Raw genomic sequence first — 17,259 nt, 5'->3', positions numbered from 1 at the left:
ATTAGTATTATATAAGGGTAAAATAGGAAGGAAAAGTTGGTGTCCTCCTAAGTAGTTACTATTATGTGCTCAAACTTAATATAATAGAATAGATAGATATAAACTCGATCATTACCCCTTGTAATTCATTGAACACTCGAAGGAAAATAGTTCTTTTTTCTATGTCGAACTTAGCATAATTAACATTGAGTAGGTTTTTTTATAAGATGCTCTCACATTTGTTTATTAATGAGACAAGTTAACCTTGTTTATATTTATAATAAAAAATAATATTTTTGATATAATACTTTTTCATGGATGACCCAAATAGAATATATGTCTAAAAAAATTGACCCGAAAAAACCGGCTCACAGAAGTTTTTGTGATTAATGCTTTATTAGTCTCCATTCAACTATATTTTAATTAGTACAACAGCAACTTCACGTTTATGTGATTGAAGACCTCGAGATGATTCATATTTGTAAAATCGAATCTTTATTATATAATTTATTAAAATTTATATTCTTCATAATTTACAGAAAGTGTTGTATCATAAATAATATTATTGCTTCAAAGCAAGTGGAGCACTAAAACAAGACACTTTCTTCTTGTCCTTGGCATTCATCCTCCGCCTCCCAAAGAAATCGAGCATACGAACCCAAAACATCACTGCACACAAGAACACAAAATACAATCAACTTATAAAACTCGAATATAACTCATGTGCTAAAATTATTAAATAATTTCTTATCATTAAGGTTTCATAAGAGGGAAAGTTGTTTTATTTTTCCGTTCTCTATATCACAACTTTGTTTCGTCGCATCAAAAAATTAATTTTTAGTTCGGACTGATGTAGCTAAATATTATGATTATCTGAATTACTCTGCAGGTTCGTGAACAAATTCAAGTAATCGTAGAAGGATATTCTAGTTAGCCCGTAAACGAGTCCAAGTAGCTGATGGAGATAAATCTTTGTGGGTTATCTATCACATGCGTCACAAACAAACGGCGCTGGGGTTTGTCCGACGTAGACACTTCGACGCTCAAGTCAGGAAACAATTTAAAGATATTAATTGGGAGCTAAAAAGTTTAAGCATTAAATCATACTCCTTGAATTCTGAGAATTCTCTCCTATTTATAGATTGTTTTTGGAGTTTATAGCGGACTTGGGTTTTTTAATCTCCTCCGCCGACATATTCTTCTTCTTCTTCTTCATCAGTAATTGAGAGAAACCCATGAAGGTTATAGTAACTAGCAGAGTTTATTGGTCTGGATCTTTCGAGCTCTTTCAGATCTGTTTCCGAAGCGATTCCCGCCATCTTCTTGCTTCGATCATCGAATGGAACTGATGACATATTAATGGAATGCAAGGATCTTGACTTGGGAATGACTCTCACGCTGAATTCTGGTTCGGACTTCAACTTCTGAGGAAGCCATGAGTTCAGAACCGTTGACGAATAACTTCTAAGAAGCATTTTCTTGAAACGATTATGTTTCTTTCGTCTTCGAGAAATTTTCAATCGCCTTTTAAAATAAATAAAATTTTCTCTCTAACCACTCCCTCCGCCTTATGTTTCATCTTCTTTGCATAGCACATTTTTTTATATTACAAAAACTCATGTAAGACGATTTCTTTGACAAGATTTGTGACTTAAATATTTTATAAAAAATTATTATTTTTTATGTCAAAAATATTATTTTTTAATTGTAAATATCATTATGGTTAACCTGTCTCATGAATAAATATATGTAATACCGTCTTACCAGATATCTACTGTATATAAATATTCTAAAAATTTTGAAATACTATTTTGATATATGATGAAATTTTGAATCAAAAAAATGCTAATTCTTTAGAAAATTCCAAATTAATACTATAAAATATTTTGAAAAAGGGAATAAAAATAAGATAAATAAGTATCTATTCGTGAGATAAGTCAACTCTGTTCATATTTATAATAAGAACTAGAGTATGTCTTTTGTGAGACGATCTCATTAATCTTAATCTGTGAGACGGTCTCATTAATCTTAATCTGTGAGACGGGTCAACCTTACTGATATTCACAATAAAAAGTAATATTCTTAACATAAAAAATAATACTTTTTCATGAATGACCCAAATAAAAGATCTGTCTCACAAAATACGACCCAGGAGACTGTCTCACATAAATTTTTGTCTAAAAACTAACACTTTAGCATAAAAAATGATATTTTTTTATGGATTACCCAATCACAAAATTGATCTGTTATATCGTCTCACATGAATTTTTGTGAAATAAAAATATTCGATTATGTTTTTGTAAACGGAGATTGTTAACATAGAGTCTAAAATATAAACTATGTCAGTAATTATTTGTAGCCACGGTCTACCGTAAAATGTCTGTGTTATCAAAGTAGCAGGGCAGGTATGGAGGAAGCAGCGATGGATCACGTGATGTAGGATCCAGCAAGCCCGTGTTCCTTTGTGCTTTAGACGGCTATGACTCACTCTGTCACGTGACCGTCTGCCTACCAGTGAATGGCCAATTTGTGAAACCGATGGCTCTCCCCATGTGTTCATTGCACCTCGGTGTATGTTTGACTCCCCCCCTAAATTCATTGAAGACTTGAATCTCCAATATCGGCTTTGGTTTGTAGTTTACAGGTTATAATTTTGGATCGAATCAGATCGAATCGAAACACACGTTCTATTTTGATATTTTGAAGAAAACAAATCGAGAACATGTTAAAATTGGATGCATGCGAAAGGGTTTAATTATAACGACTAGTTACAACAACCCATTTATTATAATGGAAAATTGCGTTTTTGAATTTGTATATGTACTTTTTTGTGATTTTAGTTTTCTATGTAGTCAAATTCAATTTTAGTATATTATATTTGGTTGTAAGCAATATTAGTCATTTCATTTTATGTGACGCTTAGGTCATTTCCAATTCATATCCTCTATTTTTCGTGATCTATCCTCTAAAATAGATATTCATGATCTTTATTTTCAAAAAGCTTCTCCAACCTATATCCTCTAAATATTACCAAATACTCTATTTCTTTAATTTATTTCATTTTCAACTCATTTCCTTTAAATATTAAGAAATACTCAGTTTCTTTAATTTATTTCATTTTCAACCAATATCTTTTAAATATTACCAAATATTTCATTTCTCTAATTTATTTCATTTTCAAATACACACACATATATATATATATATATATAATTAATTAATTTCATAATGTATTATTTAAGTAAACTTAATTTATTATAATTAATTCATGCAAAAAAATAAAACAATTAAAATAAATTTTTCATAATTATATAATTCAAAATATAAAATATAAAATGGACAAAAAATTATTTAAAATTAAAAACATTTAAACAATTCGTCATTAAAAAATGTGGCCGAAAAATTATTTAACATTAAAAATAATTTAAAAAATTCGAAATTATTAAAAAATTTGATAAAACTACAAGGGTTATATTGTAATATTCATAATGACAATTCTGTAATTATCTGTATCTTTCACCACATCCTCCATTTGAGAATAATTGTCCTCCATTTTTAGAAGATTACTATTCCTTCCTCTAAAATGGAGTAGACAAATAAAGATGGGTTGGAGGAGAATCTATTCTCTATAAAGAAGGAATACTCCATTTTGGAGTTGGGTTGGAGATGCTCTTACGTGGATTGATGTGGTACTCACATTTATAATGGTACATCGGCATTCCTAATAAAAATGACAGTTTATCAAAAATCAAAATATATATAATTAAAACTTAAATATAATAACATATATGAGCAAAATAATAATGAAACTACTATATGAAACCAAATTTGCATTCCATTTTTTAATGATTAGATTAACTATACGTGAAATTGGCCTTCAGTCCCCAGCTGTCGATTTTTTTTGTGTTCAGTCCCTGAGTACCTTTTTTAGTACCACATTTCCACATGAAATGTACCACATTTTGTATGACATAGTACCACAATTTTGTGGGTAGGGAGTGAGTGAACCCAAAAATATGTTGTGATTGAGGATTTTTCACCAACTTCTCTTATGTATAGTTTGGTACATGAGATAAGAGAGGGATTCATAAATAATCCTCCTTTTCCCATGTTTGGTACCTTTTTAAAAAGTTCATGATAATATCATGGGCCCTTGATAAATAATTTTTTAGAAAGATAAAATATCCCTAATATAAGGTGTGATAATTTTAATCAAATGATAAAATACACTACAAATGACTTAATTACCCTCAATTTATAAATGATTTTTTTTATAAATATATGCTAGTAGGTAGAAATTAAAATCAAATAAATATTTTATTTATTTTTATATATTATATAATATGATAATTATATAAATGATTTCGAGATAATTATATAAATAATTTTTATAAATCTCAATAAAATTATTATTATCACTCGATTAACCTTAAAAATTGATATTTGATTTGACTCAAAAAATCAAGGGCTCAATTATCATATTATATAATATATAAAATTAGGTAAAAATAAATAAATCATGCAAGTACTATCGACACATGAACAGATAAAAAATATGAACTCAAGCAACAACTTTGAAATTATAAAATTTATTATATGATAGCAGTTCGATATTTTATTATTACTAAAACATATAAAAAGTGTCGACTGTCAAACATAATTTTGCTGATTGTATATCGAAGTCAGTGATGACAATAAAGCAAGTTTGACTAAAGTCGAGGTCAAGAACAAATGGGAGTTGGATCATCAGGCCAGCAAATCCAATCTGGGTTGACCAACAAACTCTATGCATCTTTTCAATTTTTATTTTTTTTAAAAAAATACCTTTCAATTTTGTTTTAAAAATAACACATCTATCAATTCTGAGAAATTATTAACAATAAACGAATTTTTTTTATAAAAAAACAATATAAATATCAAATGGATTCCAAATCGAAAATCATTTAAAAACCCATAATTTAAGTCAGATATTGAAAAAATGCAATTATATGTGATAATAAGGTATTTGGGTAGAGTACGAATATCCAATCTTCCGATGAATATAAATATGAAGATGAAATTGAATATCCTATATTGATGAAGATGAAATAAATTAATATGAATACGAAATATATGAAATCATACTCAAACATTATTTATTGTTCGTCCCTAAACTTAAGTCAAATAATTGAGTCTACCAAAACAGACAATGAGCCCAAAAGATAATAATCACTCGCCAGAGAGTGGGATGTCTATATTCTAAGGGTAATGACAAAACATCCACATCTTCGAGGTCGTAAACAAGCCATTTGAACTATAAATAATGAAAAAACGAATCATGTACCCAAGCGATAATATATGACATATACGAAATTTATATTTAATGAAATGTAAACACCTGACAATCTCCCATCTTGTCAAGTACATCACGAATGATTCGCACAGAATGTGTAGGTGTATGTGTCCACGTGAATACATTTTTCCATCTGTATGCACATTAAATTCGTAATCCTATAAAATGAAGATGACGTTATCAATTTTATATCATATATTGCATTTATTACCTTGCTCCGTATGGTGGAATTGGAAGAATGTTATCACCGTTGTTTTCATTTTCAGGTCGAGCGATAAAGTTGTATCCTAAGCGGTCAGGACATAGAGGAATCATTCTTGACCATGCCCAAATCTACAAAACAATTACTTTAATAAATGTGTATAAAAAATAGTATACATTGAAATAAAAATTGTAATAAATATACCTGCAATATGTATAAAGTGCCTGCGATTTCTTGTTTTCCTGACCCAGAGGCAAAACATAATTCGTGATATAAATATGCAAGTATAACACTTGCTCAACTATAACTACGAACCTTATGTATATCTTGCAGAAAATGCAAGTACAACAGTTTGACCGCACAACTTTCAGAATCAGGCAACATACAACCACCGATAACCAACATCGCAACACATCGGGAGTATTGTGCCACTTCTATGTCTGTACTATTTTCATCAATTACTGTTTGTGTACAGTGTAAGTACAGAGTAGTGAACTTTAAACTATTGGCTCTGAAGTCTGCCTGAAGTGGCATAAAACCTAACCAATCATAACAGTAAACCTGCCATACAGTAAACTTGCAAGATACATCAGTCCCGATGATAGGATCACTATCAACATTCAGCCCCCAAATTAACGCGACATCTTGTAGCGTGATTGTGGCGTCGCCAACTCGCAGGTGGAAAGTATAAGTTTCTCGGCGCCATCGTTCCACAAGAGCGGTTATCAAATGATTATCATACACATAACCACCACATGAGAGGATGCCGTAAAAACCCATTTCGTTTAGACATGATCAGACACGATCGTGTAGTGTACCACTTTTCTGCAATTCTCAAATTAAATTATCTGATCGACGCACTCTTAGGGTGTTATCCAAGTTGTTAGGCGTAATAAAATTAGATATATGTGTTTGTTGCTGATAAAGAACAGTAGGATCAACAGGTCCAGCATGTAACAACATCCTACAATCAATAATAAGAAGAATATATTATTATTATTATTATTATTATTATTATTATTATCTATCACAATATTGTATAAACAAAACAAATACAACATCAATTATCAAAAAATATATAAAATAAAACATTAACTACAAGTCAAAAATAATAATTACATTATAAATAATATTTTTACAATCTACGAGTTTTGAAAATACGAAGTTATTTTAATAAAAAAAATTTAAATACAAACACATATTTAAATTTTGAAATAACGATTGCAAAATGTATTTTAAAAATACAAAATACAAAAATCACGGTTTTTTAAGAAAAAAAGTTCACAAAAATATAAATACAAAACATATTATATTTAAAATTAGTTTTATCCTAACATATGATTATAAAAATATTAAAAAATTAACAATAAATGTAATGCCCGAGAATTTAATTACTGTAATCTGAAATGATTGGAATATGATTACTGTAATCGGAGATTAATCCGGAATGATTTATTGAATTAATCAAGATGATTATAGACGGAACGGATCGGACTAGAACACATGAGAAAGGTGTAAATGTGTGTGCCAAGAAAGAGCCCCGCGCACATGCGCTGTATGGATTGGCGCATATGCGCGGAGCTGGCCTAGGCTTGCGCGCACATGCGCGGCAAGGCCAGAACCAGTGGCGCATATGCGCGAGTAGAGTGGCGCATATGCGCGGGAGGGCCAGAAGGGGTGGCGCATATGCGCGGAATTAATGGCGCATATGCGCGAGTAGCAGTTTCGCCGAGACAGTAGGTCTCGCGCATATGCGCGAGTAGTGGCCGCGCATATGCGCGAGACGTGTTGCGCGAAGGACGAGCCATGTGCTTTGCTGCATGTGAGTGTAAGTATATATATATTTACATGCGTAAATCTCATTTCAGAAGAGGAGAAATCGAGATTTGAAGGGAAAGCTTCGTTCTTAATGTTCAAAATTTATTTACGAGCAAATCGTTTATCTGAATTGGAATCCGACTTCGGTAATGTGTTCCTATCAACGCAGGCTACAACTGGACGTAAGTTTTATTACGTTTAGACAAGAATTGATTTTATGATGTTTTCAGAACTGAATAGAATTCAGATATGATGTTTCTGTTGTAGTAAACATTGTATAATCGAAGATAGATTGAAGAATAGAGGGGCTATACAATTGTTATGAATTTTAGAAGATATTGACTGAGAATTCACACTAAATTCTAGTATTCTTGGTTGAAGAATAAATAGATGATTATTCTTATGGGTCTGGATAGAATATTCAGTAGTTATATGAAGTCAGATCGAAGAAATAACACCGTATGTCTGTGTTATGCATTTCAGCATTTTTGACAGTTGTCTGTGATAGATAGTGATATGCTGGGACTAGAAGAATGAGATTATGGTACTGAGATTACCGTTGAGACATCAGTTGATTCAGATTAATTAGTTTCAGTATTGGTTTCTGTTATCTTGTGATATGGTTGATATGAATCAGATTGTAGTGTATTCAGATATTGACCAGACAGATTTTGAATTGGATTATACATTGATACAGTGTATTGGTTATTGTCATTTCAGATCAGATATGGACAAATTCGACTTCGAGACTTCGTCTTCATCGGATGGGGACGACAAAGGTATAATGCATGTGATATTCGGGAAGTCCCAACTCAAATGAAATCTCATTTGAGTTTCCCAATAAAATCACATACTAGATTATTATTTATATTGTTACCTGATTATGCTTTGATTTTAGAATTGTATTCAAGCAGGTAAGATAATTGTGATATTCAGTTATGAATATGATTATGCTTGTTTACAGATTGTTATTCATTGCATTTAAGATAGGAAAGTCTTGACAGTCATTGTCAGACTTCTAGACGTTCGGTGTATCTCAACTTAGGAGTAGTCATTACTCCTATTGCCAGCCGTCGATACAGCTCGAACCGAAGTCTAGGAATAAGACGTACAGTCGCCCCGAGTGGTTGGGTAGGTGACAGCCAGTGACGTCTTATTCACCCGGGGATCCCTAGAGTTATAGTTGAGTCGAGTCTAGACATGATTTGATTAGGACTGCATGCTCATATGGATGTGGCTCCTAGATCATGGGACCCATCGTTATTGCTTTCAGTTATGATAGCATGTGTGTATGATTTAGATTGTTTATGTGCATATTTATTGATTTAAATTGCATGCGAGTTTAAATGGATTTCGTAGATTAGGAAATCTATTATTTTGATTCTAATCATGATTTATTTTGAATATATACATGCTTACCATGTTTTATACTGGGATTTATTCTCACCGGAGTTATCCGGCTGTTGTCTTGTTTTGTATGTGTGCATGACAACAGGTGGGGCTGGATCAGGGTCAAGATGATGATGAGAGAAGACGAGTGTAGCGTGGTGATTCCGGACTTACAGTAGACTTGGTTTTATTACTGGACTTTAGTAGTTGAACCTTAAATTAGCTTGTTGTACGTTAATACTGAAATGTATTTTATACAGACATGTATAGTATTTAGATTCCATTACCTTCCGCAGTTATATCTTAAAACGAAAAATTTTTAGACCCTGTTTTATCTTAATTGATAATTAAATCCCAAAGATGATTAGCGTCCGGGTCCCCACAACAGGTGGTATCAGAGCGATAGATCCTTTAGAGATAGATCTTTAGATTGAGATAGTCAGAACTGATAGATCTTTTAGATTGACTTAGATTGAGATAGAAGAGAATGAGCGGGGTAGATGAATTTTCTTTCCTTGCATGTGTGTGCTAGCATGAGATTGCTTATGATGTTGATTTACATTGTGATGCTAGCATGAGATTATGTGTTACTGCTTTTAGATACATACTTACCTGATTATATGATTTGAATTGGTATTATGTGTTCTTAAATATGAATCAGATCGGATTCATGATCAGCAGTAAGATGATCATAATCAGAAAAGATTAGAACAGAATTGTATTATTGGGTTACTAATGTTGTGGTAATCAGATGTACCTCCCCGAAGGATTTTGGAAACAGGCAGTACTTCGTATGAGCAGCCATATATACCAGAACCGCAGATAGATGTGTCAGCGACTCCGATGGAAACCAAGTTGGCAGAATTTCAGTTATTTCAGCCGCCGATTCTGAGTGGTACAGAGACGCCTGAAACGTGTCAGCACTGGGTTGAGGACATAGAGATATTGTTTGATCTACTGGATTGTACAGATGACCAAAGAGTTAAATTGGTATTTCACCAATTACAAGAGGCTGCCAGAAGTTGGTGGATTACAATCAAAAGAGTATTAGCACTACGTGGTACTGTGATCACGTGGGAAGTCTTCAAGACTGAATTCTATCAAAGATTTGTCTCCGTCTCGTACCGAGAAGACAAGAAAGCAGAATTTGAGAATTTAAGTCAAGGTCAATTGAATATTGATGATTATGCTGCTAAATTTTCTACTCTGTTGCGTTTTGCTCCTCATATGGCTAGGGATGATGAAGCTGTAGTGAATCAATTCATTAGAGGATTGAATTCGGAGATAGTTGCATTCATGAATCTACAGCGACCCTATCACTTTGCTGATGTCTTGAGTAAAGCAAAGAGAGCAGAAGAGAGTCTGATTCGACAATTAACGAGGTTGTGTGTGAAGCAACCCCAGACACCACAATCCCCTTCGAGATTTGAACGTGGCAGCACGAGTGGAAAGAAAGATTTGCTGAAAGCTCGGAAGAAACAGTTCAAGAAGTTAGGCAGTGGTTCCTCCAGTTCCAGTGGTTCCAGTCCGAGTTATACGGGAGTCTATTGCGCTAGGTGTGGAGGGAGACATCCCACCGAACAATGCCAGGGAGTGACTGGTAGATGCAATATCTGCGGACAGCATGGGCATTTTGCTAGAGTGTGTCCTCAGAAGGGTTCCCAAAGATTCTGGGGAGCAGGACCATCGGGACGCAATGCGTGAAAAACAGACCCAGTAGTTACAACAGGTACCATTCCTTATGATTATATTGCATACGTATTGATATATACTAATGCATTTGTTATGAGTATCTGTGAATGAGTAGTATGGAGATCTGCTGCATCTGTTGGGTCTGTGTATACTGTAGTATTGATTCCTTGGCTGTTGAGGAATATGTTGATATCAGAAATTTCTGTGACATATTATATACTACAGTTAGATGAGGATGGGACTGGATTAGATTATGATGTACTTGTAACTATCTGATTGGATTGCATCATTGACATGAATATGCTGAACAAGTACCGAAATATTGTAGCATGTGTTCCAGAACTAGTAAGATTAAGACCAGATCTAGGTGATAAATGAGGATTTTCGATCCAAAAGTCCTTAGAAAATTTTAGGGTTTAGGACTCGATTATTACAGAAAGGAACAGATGGCATCCTTATGTATCCAGTAGATCCACTGACATCGAGTCTAAAATTTGATAGTAAGATAATAGTTAACTGGTGTTTGCTTAGATAAGATGTCAGATGGGTTCTCTATCAGAGAGAATTGAAAGAATTGACAGATTAAAGTATGGGCTAAAGAATCCAGTTGATTGTGTATTTCTCTTGAAGACATTTTAGTTCTGTTTCTAGATTGACAGATTATGTGTTCAGGGGTATTTTGAAGAATTATGCTTGTTATATCTATGATTCCGGGATATATCCACAGCATCTGATTGTTTATATTGAATATTTGAAGACTGGGTTAAATATTCCGAGAACTGTGATTATTGTATACAGCAATGGGTCAGGTAGGGATCCGAATGCAGTTATTGATACAGGTTTATATTCAGACTATGCGGTATCAGGAATGTCAGAATTAGCAGAATATCAGATATGTCAGAACTTTCTTATCTAAGCTGGACAGATTATCTTATTCTGATTATCTTCTTCTTGTGTTGATTTACATCTGCTGAGTATTGTTATGAGTTAAATCAGTAATTGAGACATCTGATATTGTTTGGGAGTATATTCTAATTGCAGATGAGATAAAGCAGTTGATCTGGGCAGTATGAAGATTGGTCAGCCAGCCAGAATTTACTATGTTATGAGTTTCTTAAACTCACTAGATCTGTATAAGTTCTTTCTATTCAGAATTTGATGTGATATTACCGTTATTGTGAATCAGTGTAATACAGTTTATTGTAAACAGTTGAAATCAGAGCAGAGTATCGTTTACAGTAACAGATATGTGACTTTGTGTTTGTATCAGACAGACTACTTCTATTGTGTGATGTCAAAATGTTTCAGAATTATTTATAGCTTTTGATATGGATAGTCAGAGCCGAATATCAGGTAGGTATTTCTTCATTATTTTATATTATTAGCTGATTGTTTATACCGGATAGTTCGAATCTGAAGTCACAAGTAGTGTCAGAAATGCACCGCAGGGGATTCAGTTTTCATTCAGATATTTCAGAAGGTATGATACTCGAACAAATAGTGTTGGTATAGACAGATTTGATCAGTTATAACAGAATTTGTACCGAAAGGTTGGTAAAAATGGTACTGATATGTCTGGATCGCTAACAAAAGAAGCCAGAAAGCTAGGAATCAGAAGATTATTACCGACTTGGTATAATCCTGAATAGAAATGGAAGTACATTTCTAGGACTGATGTAATGAAATTACCGCCATTTTCTTCAGATTGGGATATGGTATGATCGTGATTGATAGATTGTTCAATCTATATCTAGTAATTTGTAAAGATGATGTACAAACAGAACTAGGTGACAGAGATCCCTGTCAAAGAAATAGTCAGATTGACTAGAATGATGATTTCGAGTAGAGTATATCAGACTATGATTACGATTAAGTGTGTACTTGTGGTAGATTATATCATCAGCTCTCTCTGGCAGATTGTTCACAAAGTGACAGGTAGTCGGAGTGTCTAGTTCAGATAGTGAAAGATATTGGTAGACCTCTAGTGCTGAATGTCAGCACTAGTTATCAAGATAATTCTGAATGGATAGATGTAGGAAACCAATGTCGGATGATGACGATTGGTATTTGAAACCGAAGATGGAATATGTCCTTAATTGGAATAAACAGATGAAATAACAACTACAGGTGGTATTGCTTTGTTATGGATTGCAATGGGCGTATACGGGTGTTGTATAACCAGTAATATGGGATTGATTCGGCTAGTGATATGAGTTGGGATGTTAAACTCTTCTAGATATACATTTCTTCTGATAGATGTGGATTGATTGTTGATGAGTTCGGGGACGAACTCAGATCTAAGAGGGGGAGAAATGTAATGCCCGAGAATTTAATTACTGTAATCTGAAATGATTGGAATATGATTACTGTAATCGGAGATTAATCCGGAATGATTTATTGAATTAATCAAGATGATTATAGACGGAACGGATCGGACTAGAACACATGAGAAAGGTGTAAATGTGTGTGCCAAGAAAGAGCCCCGCGCACATGCGCTGTATGGATTGGCGCACATGCGCGGAGCTGGCCGAGGCTTGCGCGCACATGCGCGAGATAATGCGCGCACATGCGCGGCAAGGCCAGAACCAGTGGCGCATATGCGCGAGTAGAGTGGCGCATATGCGCGGGAGGGCCAGAAGGGGTGGCGCATATTCGCGGAATTAATGGCGCATATGCGCGAGTAGCAGTTTCGCCGAGACAGTAGGTCTCGCGCATATGCGCGAGTAGTGGCCGCGCATATGCGCGAGACGTGTTGCGCGAAGGACGAGCCATGTGCTTTGCTGCATGTGAGTGTAAGTATATATATATATTTACATGCGTAAATCTCATTTCAGAAGAGGAGAAATCGAGATTTGAAGGGAAAGCTTCGTTCTTAATGTTCAAAATTGATTTACGAGCAAATCGTTTATCTGAATTGGAATCCGACTTCGGTACTGTGTTCCTATCAACGCAGGCTACAACTGGACGTAAGTTTTATTACGTTTAGACAAGAATTGATTTTATGATGTTTTCAGAACTGAATAGAATTCAGATATGATGTTTCTGTTGTAGTAAACATTGTATAATCGAAGATAGATTGAAGAATAGAGGGGCTATACAATTGTTATGAATTTTAGAAGATATTGACTGAGAATTCACACTAAATTCTAGTATTCTTGGTTGAAGAATAAATAGATGATTATTCTTATGGGTCTGGATAGAATATTCAGTAGTTATATGAAGTCAGATCGAAGAAATAACACCGTATGTCTGTGTTATGCATTTCAGCATTTTTGACAGTTGTCTGTGATAGATAGTGATATGCTGGGACTAGAAGAATGAGATTATGGTACTGAGATTACCGTTGAGACATCAGTTGATTCAGATTAATTAGTTTCAGTATTGGTTTCTGTTATCTTGTGATATGGTTGATATGAATCAGATTGTAGTGTATTCAGATATTGACCAGACAGATTTTGAATTGGATTATACATTGATACAGTGTATTGGTTATTGTCATTTCAGATCAGATATGGACAAATTCGACTTCGAGACTTCGTCTTCATCGGATGGGGACGACAAAGGTATAATGCATGTGATATTCGGGAAGTCCCAACTCAAATGAAATCTCATTTGAGTTTCCCAATAAAATCACATACTAGATTATTATTTATATTGTTACCTGATTATGCTTTGATTTTAGAATTGTATTCAAGCAGGTAAGATAATTGTGATATTCAGTTATGAATATGATTATGCTTGTTTACAGATTGTTATTCATTGCATTTAAGATAGGAAAGTCTTGACAGTCATTGTCAGACTTCTAGACGTTCGGTGTATCTCAACTTAGGAGTAGTCATTACTCCTATTGCCAGCCGTCGATACAGCTCGGACCGAAGTCTAGGAATAAGACGTACAGTCGCCCCGAGTGGTTGGGTAGGTGACAGCCAGTGACGTCTTATTCACCCGGGGATCCCTAGAGTTATAGTTGAGTCGAGTCTAGACATGATTTGATTAGGACTGCATGCTCATATGGATGTGGCTCCTAGATCATTGGACTCATCGTTATTGCTTTCAGTTATGATAGCATGTGTGTATGATTTAGATTGTTTATGTGCATATTTATTGATTTAAATTGCATGCGAGTTTAAATGGATTTCGTAGATTAGGAAATCTATTATTTTGATTCTAATCATGATTTATTTTGAATATATACATGCTTACCATGTTTTATACTGGGATTTATTCTCACCGGAGTTATCCGGCTGTTGTCTTGTTTTGTCTATGTGCATGACAACAGGTGGGGCTGGATCAGGGTCAAGATGATGATGAGAGAAGACGAGTGTAGCGTGGTGATTCCGGACTTACAGTAGACTTGGTTTTATTACTGGACTTTAGTAGTTGAACCTTAAATTAGCTTGTTGTACGTTAATACTGAAATGTATTTTATACAGACATGTATAGTATTTAGATTCCATTATCTTCCGCAGTTATATCTTAAAACGAAAAATTTTTAGACCCTGTTTTATCTTAATTGATAATTAAATCCCAAAGATGAATAGCGTCCGGGTCCCCACAACAGGTGGTATCAGAGCGATAGATCCTTTAGAGATAGATCTTTAGATTGAGATAGTCAGAACTGATAGATCTTTTAGATTGACTTAGATTGAGATAGAAGAGAATGAGCGGGGTAGATGAATTTTCTTTCCTTGCATGTGTGTGCTAGCATGAGATTGCTTATGATGTTGATTTACATTGTGATGCTAGCATGAGATTATGTGTTACTGCTTTTAGATACATACTTACCTGATTATATGATTTGAATTGGTATTATGTGTTCTTAAATATGAATCAGATCGGATTCATGATCAGCAGTAAGATGATCATAATCAGAAAAGATTAGAACAGAATTGTATTATTGGGTTACTAATGTTGTGCTAGCATGAGATTGCTTATGATGTTGATTTACATCGGCTTGACTTGCTTAAATTTATATTTTTTTAATAAAACTTAAGCAAGTCTTCTCTAGTAAATTCGTGTGATTGGCTTTATAAAAAATTTAATCTGCAATTCCTATTAATAATAAGAAGTTCTTCGTAATATAAATAAATTTTAAATATTTTTAGAAAATTATTAATAATTACAAAAACAAATAAAAATTATAGTTATACTTAAAAAAAATCAGCATAACATAAAAATTATATTTCAACATAAATAATAATTTATTCTATAAATTTATTATTTAACAAAAATAATTATTTTAATATATATACCTTATAACAATTGAATCAAAATTTACCTGCAAAAAAAAAAAAAATAATTCAAAATCAGTGTAAATCAAATGAATAAGTTACATAAAAAGAATCAAGAGAACTTACTCAAGATGAAAGATGAAAAATTGAAACACAACTCTTCCTCGTATATAGGCAAATGATCGGGATGCTTCCAAAACAAAAAAGAACAAATGTACATGGCTTTCACTGCACTCCAATTTTCAATAATTCAATTCACGCCTTTTCAGCCTTTGACCAATCTTATTAATGTGTCGCAGCTTTTAAGAGTCTGCGTCTGTTGCATTAAAGTAAGTCTAATTTTTTTTTGAAAAAATTAGGCAAGTCACGCCATCTGACTTGCTTTTTTTAAAACAAATTTAAGGCAAGAGGCGTGACTTCTTTTAAAAAAAAAAATTTTGTTAGTCACGCCTCTTCAAGAGGCGTGATACCTTACTTTGTTAAATATTTTTTTTTACGTTATTTTATTAAGATTTTAATAAATTTGTGGTAATCGGTGAAAAAACCCCAGAAAATGAATGGGTAAAGCACCAAACTTTGTGAAAAAGGTGAATTCATAATTAATATGGTGAATAATATTTTCAAACGTTCGAAACTAAAATAAGGATAAAGATGTTTGTGGCATAATTTTTTTCGAGGTTTTATACTTCTGTTGGTGCAAATATCGAAACACTATATATATATATATATATATATATATATATATATATATATATATATATATATATCAATCAGTTGATCGAAAATTCTAATTTCACTTTCAGTTCTATTCTCTTTAGTAGGATATAGTGAAATGTTTTAATATTTTGATTTTGCAGTCTTATTTTTTGAGGTTGATTTTTAATTTTTTTTTTTAAAAATATTTTATTATTTTGGTTTGATGGATGGAATAAGGTGGCAAATCAACTAGGATTATTTCCTTCTAAATTAAAAATCTCTAAATTTGTTGTCATGTCATCGGATTTTACATCTTAGCCGAGCAAAAATCAGATCAAAATCGTAAAAAATTAAAAGTTAATGAACCCATGCTCAAGTTTTACTAGTTACAAGAACTAAAGAGAGAATTTGTAAATTTAAAGGACCAAAATGATTTTTCACCGTGAATTGTTCAAGAAATAATTTTTTAAAAAAAATTGGAAACTCTGAACCGACTTGCGAGCTTTTTATTCTAGTTTGAAAAATATTCAGTCCATATCATCAAATTCAAATTGAAATCTAAGACGTTCGAACATTTTTCGAGTCGAATTTGATCAGAATTATTTTGTTCAATAATTTTGAAAAACCTTGCAAAATCAATGTTTTATTGATATATTATGATTATATATTAAATAATACATTTTGAGTACATCTATTTTCGAGAAATAACCTTGAGATGTCCGCAAACATGTTAAAATATTTCGAGTCCAGCCCGAGCTCGAGCTCTTACAAGAGCCAAAAATATTAACTATATGAGTTTTGAATTGAGCTCGACCTCGAGCTCAAATATACATCTTGATATTCAATTCGTGTAGTATACATCCCTGATCACACTATTAAACTAGTCCAACATCATATCCACTCTCCTTTCTTTAAGTTTG

The 17,259-nt window shown here is 33.1% G+C and overlaps 1 long non-coding RNA gene across 1 annotated transcript; it reads right to left on the bottom strand.

Moving 5' to 3' along the window:
• Window positions 1–5,197: 5,197 nt before the first annotated feature.
• LOC140818450 (uncharacterized) lies at window positions 5,198–6,328 on the bottom strand. Its single transcript, XR_012114985.1, has 3 exons — window positions 5,718–6,328; window positions 5,523–5,644; window positions 5,198–5,444 (listed from the first exon to the last, which is right to left on the bottom strand). It is a non-coding gene; the product is annotated as an uncharacterized lncRNA (long non-coding RNA).
• Between the last annotated feature and the right edge of the window lie 10,931 nt (window positions 6,329–17,259).

This window comes from Primulina eburnea, chromosome 17 (genome assembly GCF_022965805.1).
Source record: "Primulina eburnea isolate SZY01 chromosome 17, ASM2296580v1, whole genome shotgun sequence".
NCBI lineage: Eukaryota > Viridiplantae > Streptophyta > Magnoliopsida > Lamiales > Gesneriaceae > Primulina > Primulina eburnea.
This window is presented reverse-complemented; position numbering and strand designations above follow the sequence as displayed.